General features: G+C 39.6%; 1 protein-coding gene across 3 annotated transcripts in view; it reads left to right on the plus strand.

Annotated features, from left to right (window-relative positions):
• Galnt11 (polypeptide N-acetylgalactosaminyltransferase 11) overlaps positions 1–13,278 on the plus strand; it is a 61,944-nt gene that overhangs the window by 15,959 nt on the left and 32,707 nt on the right. The window contains exon 2 of one of the 3 annotated variants that reach the window (XM_087207708.1): positions 2,074–2,177. The exons of the other annotated variants lie outside the window; for them this stretch is intronic. The gene's annotated coding sequence lies outside the window, so the exon portion shown is untranslated. The remainder of the gene's footprint in view (positions 1–2,073; positions 2,178–13,278) is intronic. 3 annotated transcript variants of the gene reach the window in all.

Raw genomic sequence — 13,278 nt, forward strand, 5'->3', positions numbered from 1 at the left:
ACAGGGCATACCCCGAATTGGGCAGAGTATGCCCCAAGCTGGACAGTGTGATAAGTCTGAACCAATACCACGAACGCCCAGCTAGAATAGTATAAAAGGAGCTGAAGACCCCAAGCAAGTCGACGATCCGTCCACCGACCAGTCGGCCAGTCAGTCTGATGATCTGACTACCGACCGAGACGTCTGCACACCTGATCCCGCTGGGAGGAGCATCGCCGCCAACCAGACGAGACCAGAGGACGAGGAAAGCGGAGAGGCGGATAGCCTAGCGCCGACTCGACGCCCTTCGTCTACGGATCGGACCCTCTGACCCTGCGGGAGGAAACTTCGCGCTCCCATTAAGGACTTGCGCAGTACAGGCACAGGGAGGTGGTAATTGGCAGACTTAATATTGTGTGGTAATTGTATTGAAATGAATTAGGATAATATAAGTGTGTGAATTGCCATCCGAGTCCGAGTCCTCTTTACCCACGGGACCTGCTCGCGACAATAGTCCATTTGCCTATCCATGTTTTCATCCTGACAAATTCTCCCATAGCCTTACTGTCTCTTTGTTTGGCTTAAATCTGTAGTCTGTCATTATAATCATCACATTGTGTGTACTTTGCCCCATTCCTATTCCTCTGAGCCTCTTTGACAGTACCTCAACTTTCACCTTACAGGGTACCTGTCCCTGAGAAGCTACCAGACCAGGACAAGAGAAAAACATAAAACCTAACTGACTTGTCTTGAAGTTTGTGTCCCCAGCTGTTAGCCTTTTATTCATTTAACTTTGAAAGTACATTACCTTGATGTCTAACTGCTAAAGTTTGGCTTTATTAACGATTCAAGTTTATGATTGAAAGAATTTGCGCACTAGTTTGTTATGCATTAACTAACATTATATTCTCTGACCCTCCTTTTATTTATTTGTTATTATTTTAAATTTTATTGGTAAATTTTAGATATCCATAATGATAACATTCATCATAGGGAATTTGTACCTGTACATGATATATCTTGCTGTTGCTTTTTTTTTTTTTTCCCATTTCCCTCCCCTCCCTTTGACCCCTTCTGACCCTCCTTTTAAAGGCTTTCAGTCTTGCATATTGAAGCTAAGGTTAATTGCTTGTAGAAGACAGAACAAATAGTACAAAGCGAAGACTTTGTTGTGTGGATGCTGGCTTTGTCGTTTGTCAGTATAGATTAAAATTTCAGCTTTTGATTTTTGTTGGATGTTTTAAATGGTTAAGAAATGTATTCAATAGCAGGCATCTGCACTCTCTTCATATTTGAGTGTTGACTTCACCTGTCTAAAAACAGACAGTGCCTTTGTTACTTCTGAATACTATTATGCCTAATTATGTAAAAGAAATGACCTGTTTTTATAAATAACACTCATTTTATATGTTCCTTAATTGGGCATAATGATGTACTACATAAGAATGTTCTCTAAAAAGAATTATAACATGGTTTTGGGGAAATAATGTCTACCCTAACGATAATAGGGTTATTGAGAGTTAATAATGTTTTACTGTTCAGGAAACTAAGGAATCTCAATTTAAGCTATTGTGACTGTGTTGCACCTGGGCAGTGTTCTGTGAAGAATTAGAGTAGACAACTCCTATTTGTGAGGTCTTTGGACAATTTTGCTCACTGGCAGCCAAGAGAGAAAACCAAAGATCGGGCAGTGAATAAAAGAGGAAATAGTTTCCTGTTTTTATTACAAACCCTTTTATTTAATGTAGGGAACAGGGGAAGGGGACGTTACCAGAACCTCTGCAGTGAGTCCTAGTCTCCTGCGAGCCAGGGCAGCACACGGCGAATTACAGGAAAGGTAGAAAAATGAGACTGAGAAGAAGCTGAGCTTTGGGTCTGATCAGTGCTGCTCTGGGCAGCAAAGACAAAAGCCCCCTAGCTTACAGCACTTTTTATTCAGTACCTAGGGAAACAGATGTAACAAGTGAAAATGCAGAGTTCAGTACTTTACATTGGGATAAACAAGGTGTAAAAAGACTGGGGGGCAGTGGAAATCTAAGAACAATGAGGAACTATGCAGATAAAGATTTGGTTCCTCCCTGTCGTCTCCTGCAGGTGTGGTCTTGTCCTGGAGCATTACAGCATCCGGGGGATCACTGAGGTCTCAGTTGTGACTCCAGGCCAAAATGCAATTATGTCTGGAATGTCGAAGCTGGCCGGTAAGCAGGAGAACTAGGCCTACTCAAATGATTTTTCCCTAGAATTATGTAGCATTGCTCCCAACAATTTAATTTTGAAATTGAACAGTGAGGTTCTTAAATTGTTTCCTGTACCTTTCCCAGGAATAAATATGGCTGTTGTTCTGACCTGGTTTCCATACTGTTGTTGAACAAGGCAGTCATGATCTCCATGCATAGCATGAAAGTTTTGGTTGGTTCAAACAAAATAGTCATAAATGTGTTTGGAAATGCCCAGCATTTTGTTTGCATATTGATAACCATTTTACAGTAATTGTTTAATTCATTTCAACAGATATTTATTAAATCTTTGCTATGTGCCAGGCACTATTAGAAGCTCAAGGAATAGAACAGACCAAAGCTGTGGTTCTACTGGAGCTTGTTTTCTAACCTGGGAGAGGTGAGACAGATGGTAACCCTAATGAATAAGTAGCCATGTGTATGAAAGGAGATGGTCAATTCTGTGGAATGAGAAAGATTGGCTTCCTATCTGGTATGTGAGCTGTATTCGTAAGTAAATAAGATATTCTAGGTGTAGAGCCTTATTGAGAAGGTACTATTTGAACAAAGATTAAACAGATGAAGGAGGCAGCTGTTAAATTACCTACGAGGAAACATGTTCTAGACAGAGGAAGAGCCATTGTATACCCTCAGTGGAATGTGATCAGCCCATTTGCTGACCCAAGGACAGCTCCAGTGCTCACTTCAGTAGCACATGTACCAAAGGAGAGCTCCAGGCAAAGTGAACAGGGAGGCTAGGAGTGGGAGATGTGGTCAGGCTACGTCAGATTCTGGAGGAACTTGTTGGGCACTGTTAAGAACAGATGGGTTGTCATGTATACCATTTATATGATTTTTCCCTTTGGTGTTTTCATTTTTTGAGATGGGATCTCCCAGGGTGGTCTCAAACTCAAAATCCTCCTGCCTCAGCCTCCCAAGTGCTGGCATTACAACCACATATCACCATGGCTGATTTATATACTAATTTCAGACCTAATGAGGAAAAATGTTGAGAAAAAAGTTAAAGGAGAAAATACTAAAAATATTGAGAAATTTGTTGAATTTCTGCTTCATTAATTCTCTGGATGTTTTTCAGCATCTTCTGTGGGCCATGTATTGTGCCTAAGGGAAGGGAATAGAGTGACGCAAACAAAAGCCAGCCATAGTCCTTGTAGAGATTACTTTATTGGTGCAAAGCAAATGGTCACATTTTGTGTGTCAGTCATGGTGCCTGATCCTTTACATATAGTACCTCACATGGTTCTGAGTATCCAGTAAAAATGATGATGTTAACTTTGGATATACTTGACGAAAATGAAGCTAGGAAAATTGGTGATTTTTCTAAAATTGTACAGTTGGAATATGTCAGAATGCATAACTGGTAGATGATACAATTTAGTCATCTGGCTTGTGTCAGAGCTAAGAGGGAAGCTCATTAAAGCCATACATCCCTTAACCTTACTCCTGGAAATTTTGGTGTAGCATGCTGACGTGGAGCCCAGGAATCCTGACTTTTAATAGTTACTCGCAGGGTTCCTGTACTGTGGTACTATTGCCCTCCAGTGTTGTATTTATGTAGTATAATACAAGTAGTGGTTTGGACATTGTTGTTTTGTTCCTGTTTTTAAAGAAAATGATTTTACCCACTAAAGAAAGAAACCTGTTTTTAAAAAAAGATTTTCACCATTTAGTATCGTATCTGCTACAAGATTTTCAGAGATGTTCTGAACTTGTCAACCAAGGGTTGTCCTGTTATTCTTAGCTTGCAAAGCATTGAGTATTGAATTTTTTTTTTTTTTTTTTTGAGACAGGGTCTCACTGCATAGTCCAGGCTGGCCTTGAATTTGTGGTAATCCTCCTGCCTCAGCCTACTGAGTGTTAGGGTTACGAGCATGCACCACCACACCCCAATTTTGAGTATTGAATTTTAAACAACTATCATCACTGATCAAATCATGTTTTTTTCCTTCAGTTTTTTAAGGTAATAGATTATGGTGATAGATTTTCAGATATTGGCCCAACCTTGTATGTTAAATACAACTTATATGATGTACTCAGTTTTTAAAACACGGTTTTGGTTTTACATTTTCACATTAATGTTCCCCCTTAAGGCATCTTGTTTTTAAATCAGGGTGACACCAGCCTTAGCAAGTGAGGTGGGGAAGCTTTCCTGACCTCTGAAGGCAGCCACCACTGCAGATGCACAGCCACTCATCCAATCTGCAGGGCTTTGGCAGCTCATTGGCAGAACTGTCCAGGAATGGTTTTGTCCCGATTTAACATCTAAAGGGACAATAAGGCCATCCAGATTTCTTAGTTTTCCAGAGTCAGTGTTGTGCATTTATATTTTCTTTTTTTTTTTTTTTTTTTTTGTACTGGGGATCGAACTCAGGTCCTTGCGCTTGCTGGGCAGGTGGTGGAACCACTGAGCTAAATCCCTGGCCCTGCATTTATATTTTCTAGGAATTTATTTCACCTAAATTTCTGAACAGTGCTGTTATTTTTAATCTGCATCTAAATTTGTGCCCTCTTTCTCACTTTTGGTATTATGTGTCCTTCCTTTTTCTTAGTTTTACCATTGCTCAGTCAACTTTACTCATCTTTTAGAGGACCAGCTTTTGGCTTTTGTTGCCTTGTTTAATCTTCATTTTCTATTCCTGATAATGTTGTTATTACTCTTTTACTTTTATTGTTTCTTTCAGTTATATTTTTCTATATAGTTTGCAGTCTTACTTCCTAATATTGTATAAGCAGCCAAGTCTATAAATTTGGCTTTAGCTATTTCCTAGGAATTTTGAAAAACATAGTATTTCCATTGATTGGTTTTTGCTTTATTTTCTAAACTTGCTCCAGTAACCTTGTTGTCATAGGTTTCTGCCTGGCTGTCCTGATAGAGCAGGTGGTGTATAGGGTGCAGATTTTGGCCCCCTGGCCACACTTCCTGAGGACTGTGTATTCCTGAGGAGAGTCTTGGCTCTGTATCACATTCTCAGTGAGGCCTTCCTGCTCCACTTTCTGAAAATTCTATGCACCCTCTTTGGTCCTCTTCCTGCTTTGTTTCTTCTGCTCAGCACTTACATTTCTTACTGCATTACCCAAAGGGAACAGGGAAGGGAGTCATGGCATTAATGGGTGTGTGGCCCGAGGAAATGGAATGTGACTTGTGACAGGGGAGATAGAGGACAGGAGTAGACAGGCCTTGGGGAGTGGGAGTCAGGGCTGTGATAATGTTATAGGAAATAATACCGGAGATGAAATAGGAAATGCTATATCTCCCAACCTGTTAACTGTCTGATACTCTAAGTTCTTGTTCTCTAGAAGTTGAAAATTGAGTCCTAGGAACAATGGAGGTTGAGAGTAGGAAGACAGTTTATTGATAGGAAAGCTCCTGAGGGGCAGGAGGGGTCCAGAGTGGGTAACTCAGGGACCCTGCTTTACAGAGGAGTTTTATAATAGGGTGAAACCCATGTGGGTACAACGTGGGCCAGAGCCATGAATATCTAATTAGGTTACAAGTACTGTCACTTAGGTAATGGTGGTCCAGTTGGGAAACAAGTCACATAACAAGCGTGGATAGAAAGAATAAAGATTCTCCTAGAAGTGGTAGGTCCAGAGGTCTCTGGTCACCCACCACTCTGGTTAATGTCTGTCTAGACTTCATTAGACCCAGTGTTTGTTCTTTGAGGAAGCATGTAGGTCTGGTCATCTTGTCTTCATCTAGAGCCCTGGTTTTCAGCTGATGTGTCTCCAGTGCAGCTGTGGTGTGTTTCACCTTTGTCCTGACCCTTTCAAGGACCTAGCCCTATCTGACTGCCTATAATATTTCTGCCTAGCTCATCTATCTGTAATATTAGGACCAGAAGGTTTTAACTTAAAGAGGTCCTTATATCAGTTGTCGGCAATGATGAAATCCCAAGTAAGGGATTTAGAAATGCACAACCTTGGCTGAAAAATCAGAAAACCCATAGCCTTATTTTTAAAGTTTTTAAACCATGACACAAACACTTCTTGAAGGTCTGTAAGTGAGCTACCAAATGTTTGTTGAACCCGAAGGTTATGGAGGAAACATGAGCCATGGCGTGTGAAGACTGGATTTGAAGGGTTTTGGATGTGGCCCAACATTGATAGGCAAGACTCAGGTTGCAAAGACCGTAAGTGATTATCAGCGTCTGCCGATGGTTCAGAGGTCCCTGATGGAACAGCCCCTGCTTGCTTCCTGTATTGGAGAAAGGCTTGGCTGGCTCCCTTCGAGATCCACTTTGGATGGCTCCTTTCTGTGTTGAGAGCCGGCATTCCATGGTGGAAACAGAAAATAGTTTGAGGGAAACAGCCTGTAAACACAAGTCTGTTGTAGAGTTGAGAGGATTGTATGGCTCTGTAACTGCAGGCTTCCTGGTGGGTGACAGCAGTGCAGTGTGCCCATGCTGTCTCTGCAGCACCTCATGGCCTCTGGAGAAGCAGTGCTTGTGTTCTTATTTGCCTGCTTGCTTTGGTACCTGTTCCTCAGCAAATATCTTAGGCATTTACAAGGTCTGGGTTAGTTGAAACCTCAGGTTTCACCTAGATGTTATTACAGTGTACATTTTTGTTGCATATTGGCATTTTGAAACTTTTTGTTCTTTCCTTATGAGCTTCATTTACCTTGCTTAGAGAACTTTTTCTTACACTTGCAGTGTGTTTTTTTCTGTGTGTGTATTTAATTTAAAACATGCTGTTCTGGCTGACGTGGCAGCAGTTTCATTGGAGCCTGGCCCCTTTGCACTGCAGTCATTTCCAGCCACCCTTCTGGAGTTACAGCTAGTTGCGATTTTGTTTGAGTTTATTGTTGTTTCAGTTACTTTCACTTTGTTTTTAAATTGACATATACTGAAATACCTAATAGTTCTTGGTTGGAGATAGTTAAGAAATAGAACTGTGTGCCATCTTCTAAGCTTATGGCATAATCTTGTACGAGACAGCTTAAGTTTTCTTTTTCCCGACAACCAAAATTCCTTTTATTAGAAAATTCTGAGCATTAAGCAGCATAAATCCAAATGATCATGACCAGATCCATCCATAAGCCTGTAATTTAGTCCAACTTGAGTGTGTAAGTGCACAAACACAGCCACAGACACACAGCAAAAAATATATATTTTTGCACATTTCGCTGTTTTATAAACAATGGTATTTTGTAAGCTCTGTATCTTTTTTTTTTTTTTTTTGGTACCAGGGATCAAACTTGGGTCCTTGCGCTTGCGCAGCAGGTGGCGAAACCACTGAGCTAAATCCCCTGCCCAGCTCTGTACCTTTTTAAAATAACACCCTGAAGCTCATGTATGCACGCTTTTAATGGCCAATACAGAAGTCCAATTTATTATGAAAGAAGAGAGCCAGAGGAAAGACTTTCACCAATGGGTTTATTTAGAAGGAAACAAATTAAACAGAACTAGGGTGACAACAGTAGATGTCTAGTTATAAGTCACTGCCCTAAAGCCGATTAATATATTCATGAACAAATCAAATATACTTCCAGAAGAAAAACGCTGCTGTAAACTCCCCAAAGGCTCCTGGTTTCACTTGTGCTTCTCAGGCAAAATGTTCTTTCCTTGGCTACCTACACTATTTATTTTGCTTCCTGCCAATCTTGAGACAGCTTAATTTTTTTTTTTTTGTATTAAATTATTTTATTGGTACATTGTAGGTATACAACACAATTACATTTCTCATTGGGAATTGTACCTTTACATAATGCATCTTGGTTCTTATTTTTTCCCCATTCCTAGCCCTCCCTTCACGCCCTCCACCCTTCCCTATTTACAAAGACTTTATTTCCATTTTTTCCATTTCTCATCATTTTTTCCTTTCCCTTCTTTCCTTTCCCCTGCCCCTCCCACTAACCCTACCCCTTTGGACCTTTTCTTCCTATTTTACATTATCGATTATTCATTCTAATCATTGGTACATTTTAGGTATACAACATAATGACATTCATCATTGGAAATTTGCACCTTTACATATTCTCTCTTGGTTCTTATTTTTCACCCTCGCCCAGCCCTCCCTTCAACCCCTCCAGTCCTCCCTATTTACAAAGATTTTGTTCCTATGTTTCCATTTTCTCATATTAATCCCATTCCCTTCTATCCTTTCCCCTAGCCCTCCCACTTCCTTCCCCTTTGCCCCTTTTCTTCCCATTTCACATTACCTATTATACATTTAGTCCTTATTTACACTTTCAGTTTCTCACACCAGAGAAACTGTTTGGGATTTACACATGTGTGTCCTATTTATTTCACTTAAGAGTATTGCCTCAATGTGCATCCACTTAGCTATAAATGTCTCTAATTTCTCATTTTTTATGGCAGAGTAGTACTCCATTTTATAAAAAAACTACATTTTCTTTATCCAGTCTCCAGTTGATGGGCATTTGGGCTGTTTCCAAGTTTTAGCTATTACAAACTGTGCTGCTATGAACATGGGTGCACATATATCACTGTGGTATGATTCTTTTAATTCTTTGGGGAAGATCCCCAGCAGTGGAATAGTGGGATCAAATGGGACTTCCAGTCCTAGTTCTTTGAGGTATCTCCATACTGATTTCCACAGTGCTTGCACCAGTCTACACTCCCACCAGCAGTGGAGCAGGGTTCCTCTTTCCCCACAGCCCCACCAGCATTGGTTATTGGTTGATTTCATAATAGCAGCCATTCTTTCTGGAGTGAAGTGGAATCTCAGCGTTGTTTTCATTTGCATCTCTCGAATGACCAGTGATGTTGAACATTTTTTCATGTATTTATTTGCTATTTCTACTTCTTTGTCTGAGAAATGACTGTTCATTTCAGATGCCCATTTTTGGATTGGGTCTTTAAATTTGGGTGGTCTGATCTTTTGAAGTTCTTTATAGATTCGAGATAGTAGACCTTTGTCTGAGGAAGAGCAGGTGAAGATTTTTTCCCACATTGTGGGTTGTCTCTTCACACTGCTGGTGGTTTCTCTTGCTGTGCAGAAGCTTTTTAATAAGAAGAGATCCCATTTGTTGATTGTTTGTGCTAGTTCACGGGCAACTGAGGTTTTGTTCATAAAATCTTTTCCTACACCGATGTCTTCAAGGGTTCTACCTAACCTCTGTTCCAACTGGTTCAGAGTTTCTATTTTAATATTTAGATCTTTAATCCATTTTGATTTTAGTTTAGTGCATGGTGAGAGATATAGGTCTAGTTTTAATCTTTGGCAAGTTGGAGCCCAATTTTTCCAGCACCATTTATTAAAGAGGCTATCTTTCCTCCAGTGAGGGTGTTTGGCTCCTTTGTCGAAGATGAGATGGCTGAGTGTGTCTGGCGTTGTTTCTGCATCTTCTAATCTGTTCCACTGGTCCTCGAGTCTGTTTCTTTGCCAGTACCATGCTGTTTTTATCATAGTAGCTTTGTAGTAGAGTTGCAGGTTGGGGATTGTGATACCCCCTGCCATGTCTCTGTTACCTAGAATTGCTTTTGCTATTCTGGGTCTCTTCTTGCTCCAAATGAATTTTTGGATTGTTTTCTCGAGGTCTATGAAGTATGCTGGTGGGATCTCAATTGGAATTGCATTAAATCTATCTAGCAGTTTTGGAAGTATGGCCATTTTCACTATATTAATCCTTCCTACCCAGGAGCAGGGGATGTCTGTCCATTGTCTGATATCATCTTCAATCTCTCTTTTCAGAGTGCCATAGTTTTCAGAGAAGAGGTCTTTGATTTCTTTCATTAGGATGATTCCTATGTATTTCAGTTTTTTGGATGCTATTGTGAAAGGAATTATTTGCCCTATTTCTCTCTCAGTGAGTCTGTCATTGGTGTAGAGGAAAGCTATTGATTTTTGTGTGTTGCCCTTGTAACCAGCTACTTGACTGAATTTGGTTATTAAGTCTAGAAGACTTTTGGTGGAGTTCTTGGGGTCTTCTATATAGAGTATCATGTCATCTGCAAATAATGACAATTTGACTTCTTCATTTCCTATCTTTATTCCTTTTATTTCTTTCTCTTGTCTGATTGCCGTGGCTAATGTTTCCAGAACTATATTGAACAAGAGTGGTGATAGTGGACATCCTTGTCTTGTTCCTGATTTGAGTGTGAAGGATTTCAGTTTTTGACCATTTAGTAGGGTATTGGCTGTTGGTTTTTCATAGATGGCTTCTATCAGTTTGAGGTAGAGACCATCTATTCCAATTTTTTGTAGGGTTTTTCTCATAAATGCATGTTGGATTTTGTCAAATGCTTTTTCTGCATCTATGGAGATAATCATATGGTTTTTGTCCTTGGCTCTATTGATAGAGTGTATTCCATTAATTGATTTTCGTATATTGAACCATCCCTGCATCCCTGGGATGAATCCCACTTGATCAGGGTGTATGATCTTCTTGATGATCTTCTGCCTTCTGTTTGCCAGTATCTTATTAAGGATTTTTGCATCTATGTTCATTAGTGAGATTGGCCTATAGTTCTCTTTTTCAGTTGGGTCTTTCTTTGCTTTGGGGATCAAGGTGATGCTTGCTTCCAGGAATGAATTTGGGAGTATTGCTTCCCTTTCAGTTTCATTGAAGAGTTTAAACAGTAGTGGCAGCAGTTCCTCTCTAAATGTCTTGTAGAATTCAGGAATGAAGCCATCAGGGCCCGGGCTTTTCTTAGTTGATAAGTTTTTAATTACATTTTCAATTTCATTGGTTGATATTGGGTTGTTCAGAATTTTTAGGCCTTCTTCATTCAACTTTGGTAATTCATATGTATCTAGGAATCTGTCCATTTCTTCTGTGTTGTCCATCTTATTGGCATATAGGTTCTGGAAGTAGGTATTGATGATCCTCTGGATTTCTGCTGGGTCTGTTGTCGTTTCACCCTTTTCATTCCTAATTGCATGGATTTGGGCCTTTTCTTTCCTTTTTCTGACAAGCTTGGCTAAAGGTTTGTCAATTTTGTTGATTCTTTTGAGGAACCAACTCTTGGCTTCATTGATTTTTTTTGTATCGTTCTCTTAGTCTCCATTGCATTGATTTCTCCTCTGATCTTTATAATTTCCTCCCTTGTATGAGCTTTGGTGTTGTCCTGCTCTTCTTTTTCTAGAAGCTTGAGGTTCAGCATCAGGTTGTTTAATAGGGATCGTTCTGTTTTCCTAATATGTGTATTCACTGCTATGAATTTCCCTCGTAAAACAGCTTTCATTGTGTCCCATAGATTCCGATATGTTGTATTGTCATTGTCATTTAATTGAAGGAACTGTCTGATTTCTTCAATTTCCTCTGTGACCCATTGGTTATTCAGAAGTGTGTTGTTCAATTTCCACGTGTTTATGAAATTTTTTGAGTTTCTTTTGCTATGGATCTCCAGTTTCATCACACTATGGTCTGATAATGTACAGGGGACAACTTCAATTCCTTTGCACTTACTTAAACATGTTCTGTGTGTGAGTATGTGGTCTATTTTGGAGAATGACCCATGTGCAGCTGAGAAGAATGTGTGTTCTGATTTTGTGAGGTGGAACACTCTAAACATCTGTTAAGTTCATTTGTTCAAGAGTTTGATTGAGTTCTAGTATTTCATTACTTATTTTTAGTCTAGTTCATCTATCTATTTGTGACAGTGGGGTGTTGAGGTCCCCCACTACAATTGTATTAGTGCATATGTGACTTTTCATGTCCATTAGTATTTGTTTTATATAGTTGGGTACACTAGTGTTTGGTGCATAGATATTTATGATTGTCATCTCTTCCTCTTGGATTCTTCTCTTTACAAGGATGTAATGTCCTTCTTCGTCTGTCTTAATCAGTGTTGGTTTGAAATCTACTTGATCTGCCAAGAGGATAGCTACTCCTGCTTTCTTTCGGGTTCCTGTCGTATGGAGTATTGTTTTCCACCCTTTAACTTTCAGTCTATGAGTTTCCTTTTGAATTAAGTGTGTTTCTTGTATGCAGCATATTGTTGGATTTTGCTTCTTGACCCATTCTGCCAGTCTATTTCTTTTGATTGAATTGAGACCATTAACATTGATAGTTATAACTGAAACGTATTGACTTGTCATTGCCATGACTTTTTCTTTTTGTTGGGTTCTCCCCCTTTACATTTAATTTCTTGTCATGCCACATGGGTTCATTCTGCTTTTCTTCCTGGGGTTGTGATCCTCAATGTCTGTTCCTAGGATAGTGTGTAAAATTCTTTGGAGTGCTGGTTTGGTATTCACAAAGTTCCTAAGGTGCTCTTTGTCATGAAAGTATTTTATTTCTCCATTTTGAAAGATAGTTTTGCAGGGTACATCAATCTGGGTTGGAGGCTGCTTTCTTTTAGGGCTTGGAATATGTCACTCCAAGATCTTCTTGCCTTGATGGTTTGTGTTGAGAAGTCTGCTGTGATTCTGATGGGCTTTCCTTTGTATGTGATTTGTTTCTTTTTTCTGACTGCTTGGAGAACTTTGTTTTTCTGTTGTGTTTCTGGAATCTGAACAATTATATGCCTATGTGTAGATTTTTTTTGATCAAGCCTATTTGGAGTCCTATATGCCTCACTTATCTGTATGTCAAGCTCTTTTCCCCTGCTTGGGAAGTTTTCTGCCATTATTTCTGTGAAGAGGTTTTTTTATGTCATCTCCACTCTCTCCTGTTTCTTCATTGAGCCCAATCAGTCTTATGTTATTCTTTTTTGCATCATCTAGCAGCTGCTGGATTGATTTCTCATGTTCCCTTATAATTTTGAAGCAATTTTTCTTTTCCTGGTCACTAATTGCAATCTTATCTTCTATATCTGAATTTCTGTCCTCACATTGGCTCATTCTGCTGTGTAGACTTTCAGTGGAGTTTTTCATGTCCTGGAAATCTATTTGCATCTCTTTTATGGATTCCATTTGTTTCTTATATTGGGATTCCATCATGTTCCTGAGCTCCTCTCTAGATTTATTAATCATGTCTTGCACAAGGGGCACAAGTTCTCCTGTTATCTGAGAAATTATTTCTGATTTCATTTTTTCCAGATCCCCTTTTGTTGCCAGTTCAGTGGGTCCAGGTGGTTGAGTATCAGAGTGTTCCATTTCATTTCCCTTTGTGGTTGCTGTAGGTGATCTGGAAGTCTGGTTTTGAGACTTATTT

The sequence above is a fragment of the Heterocephalus glaber genome, unplaced genomic scaffold (genome assembly GCF_053883595.1).
Source record: "Heterocephalus glaber isolate CG9 unplaced genomic scaffold, H.glaber_assembly_v1.0 deba00000818, whole genome shotgun sequence".
In the NCBI taxonomy this organism is placed as follows: domain Eukaryota; kingdom Metazoa; phylum Chordata; class Mammalia; order Rodentia; family Bathyergidae; genus Heterocephalus; species Heterocephalus glaber.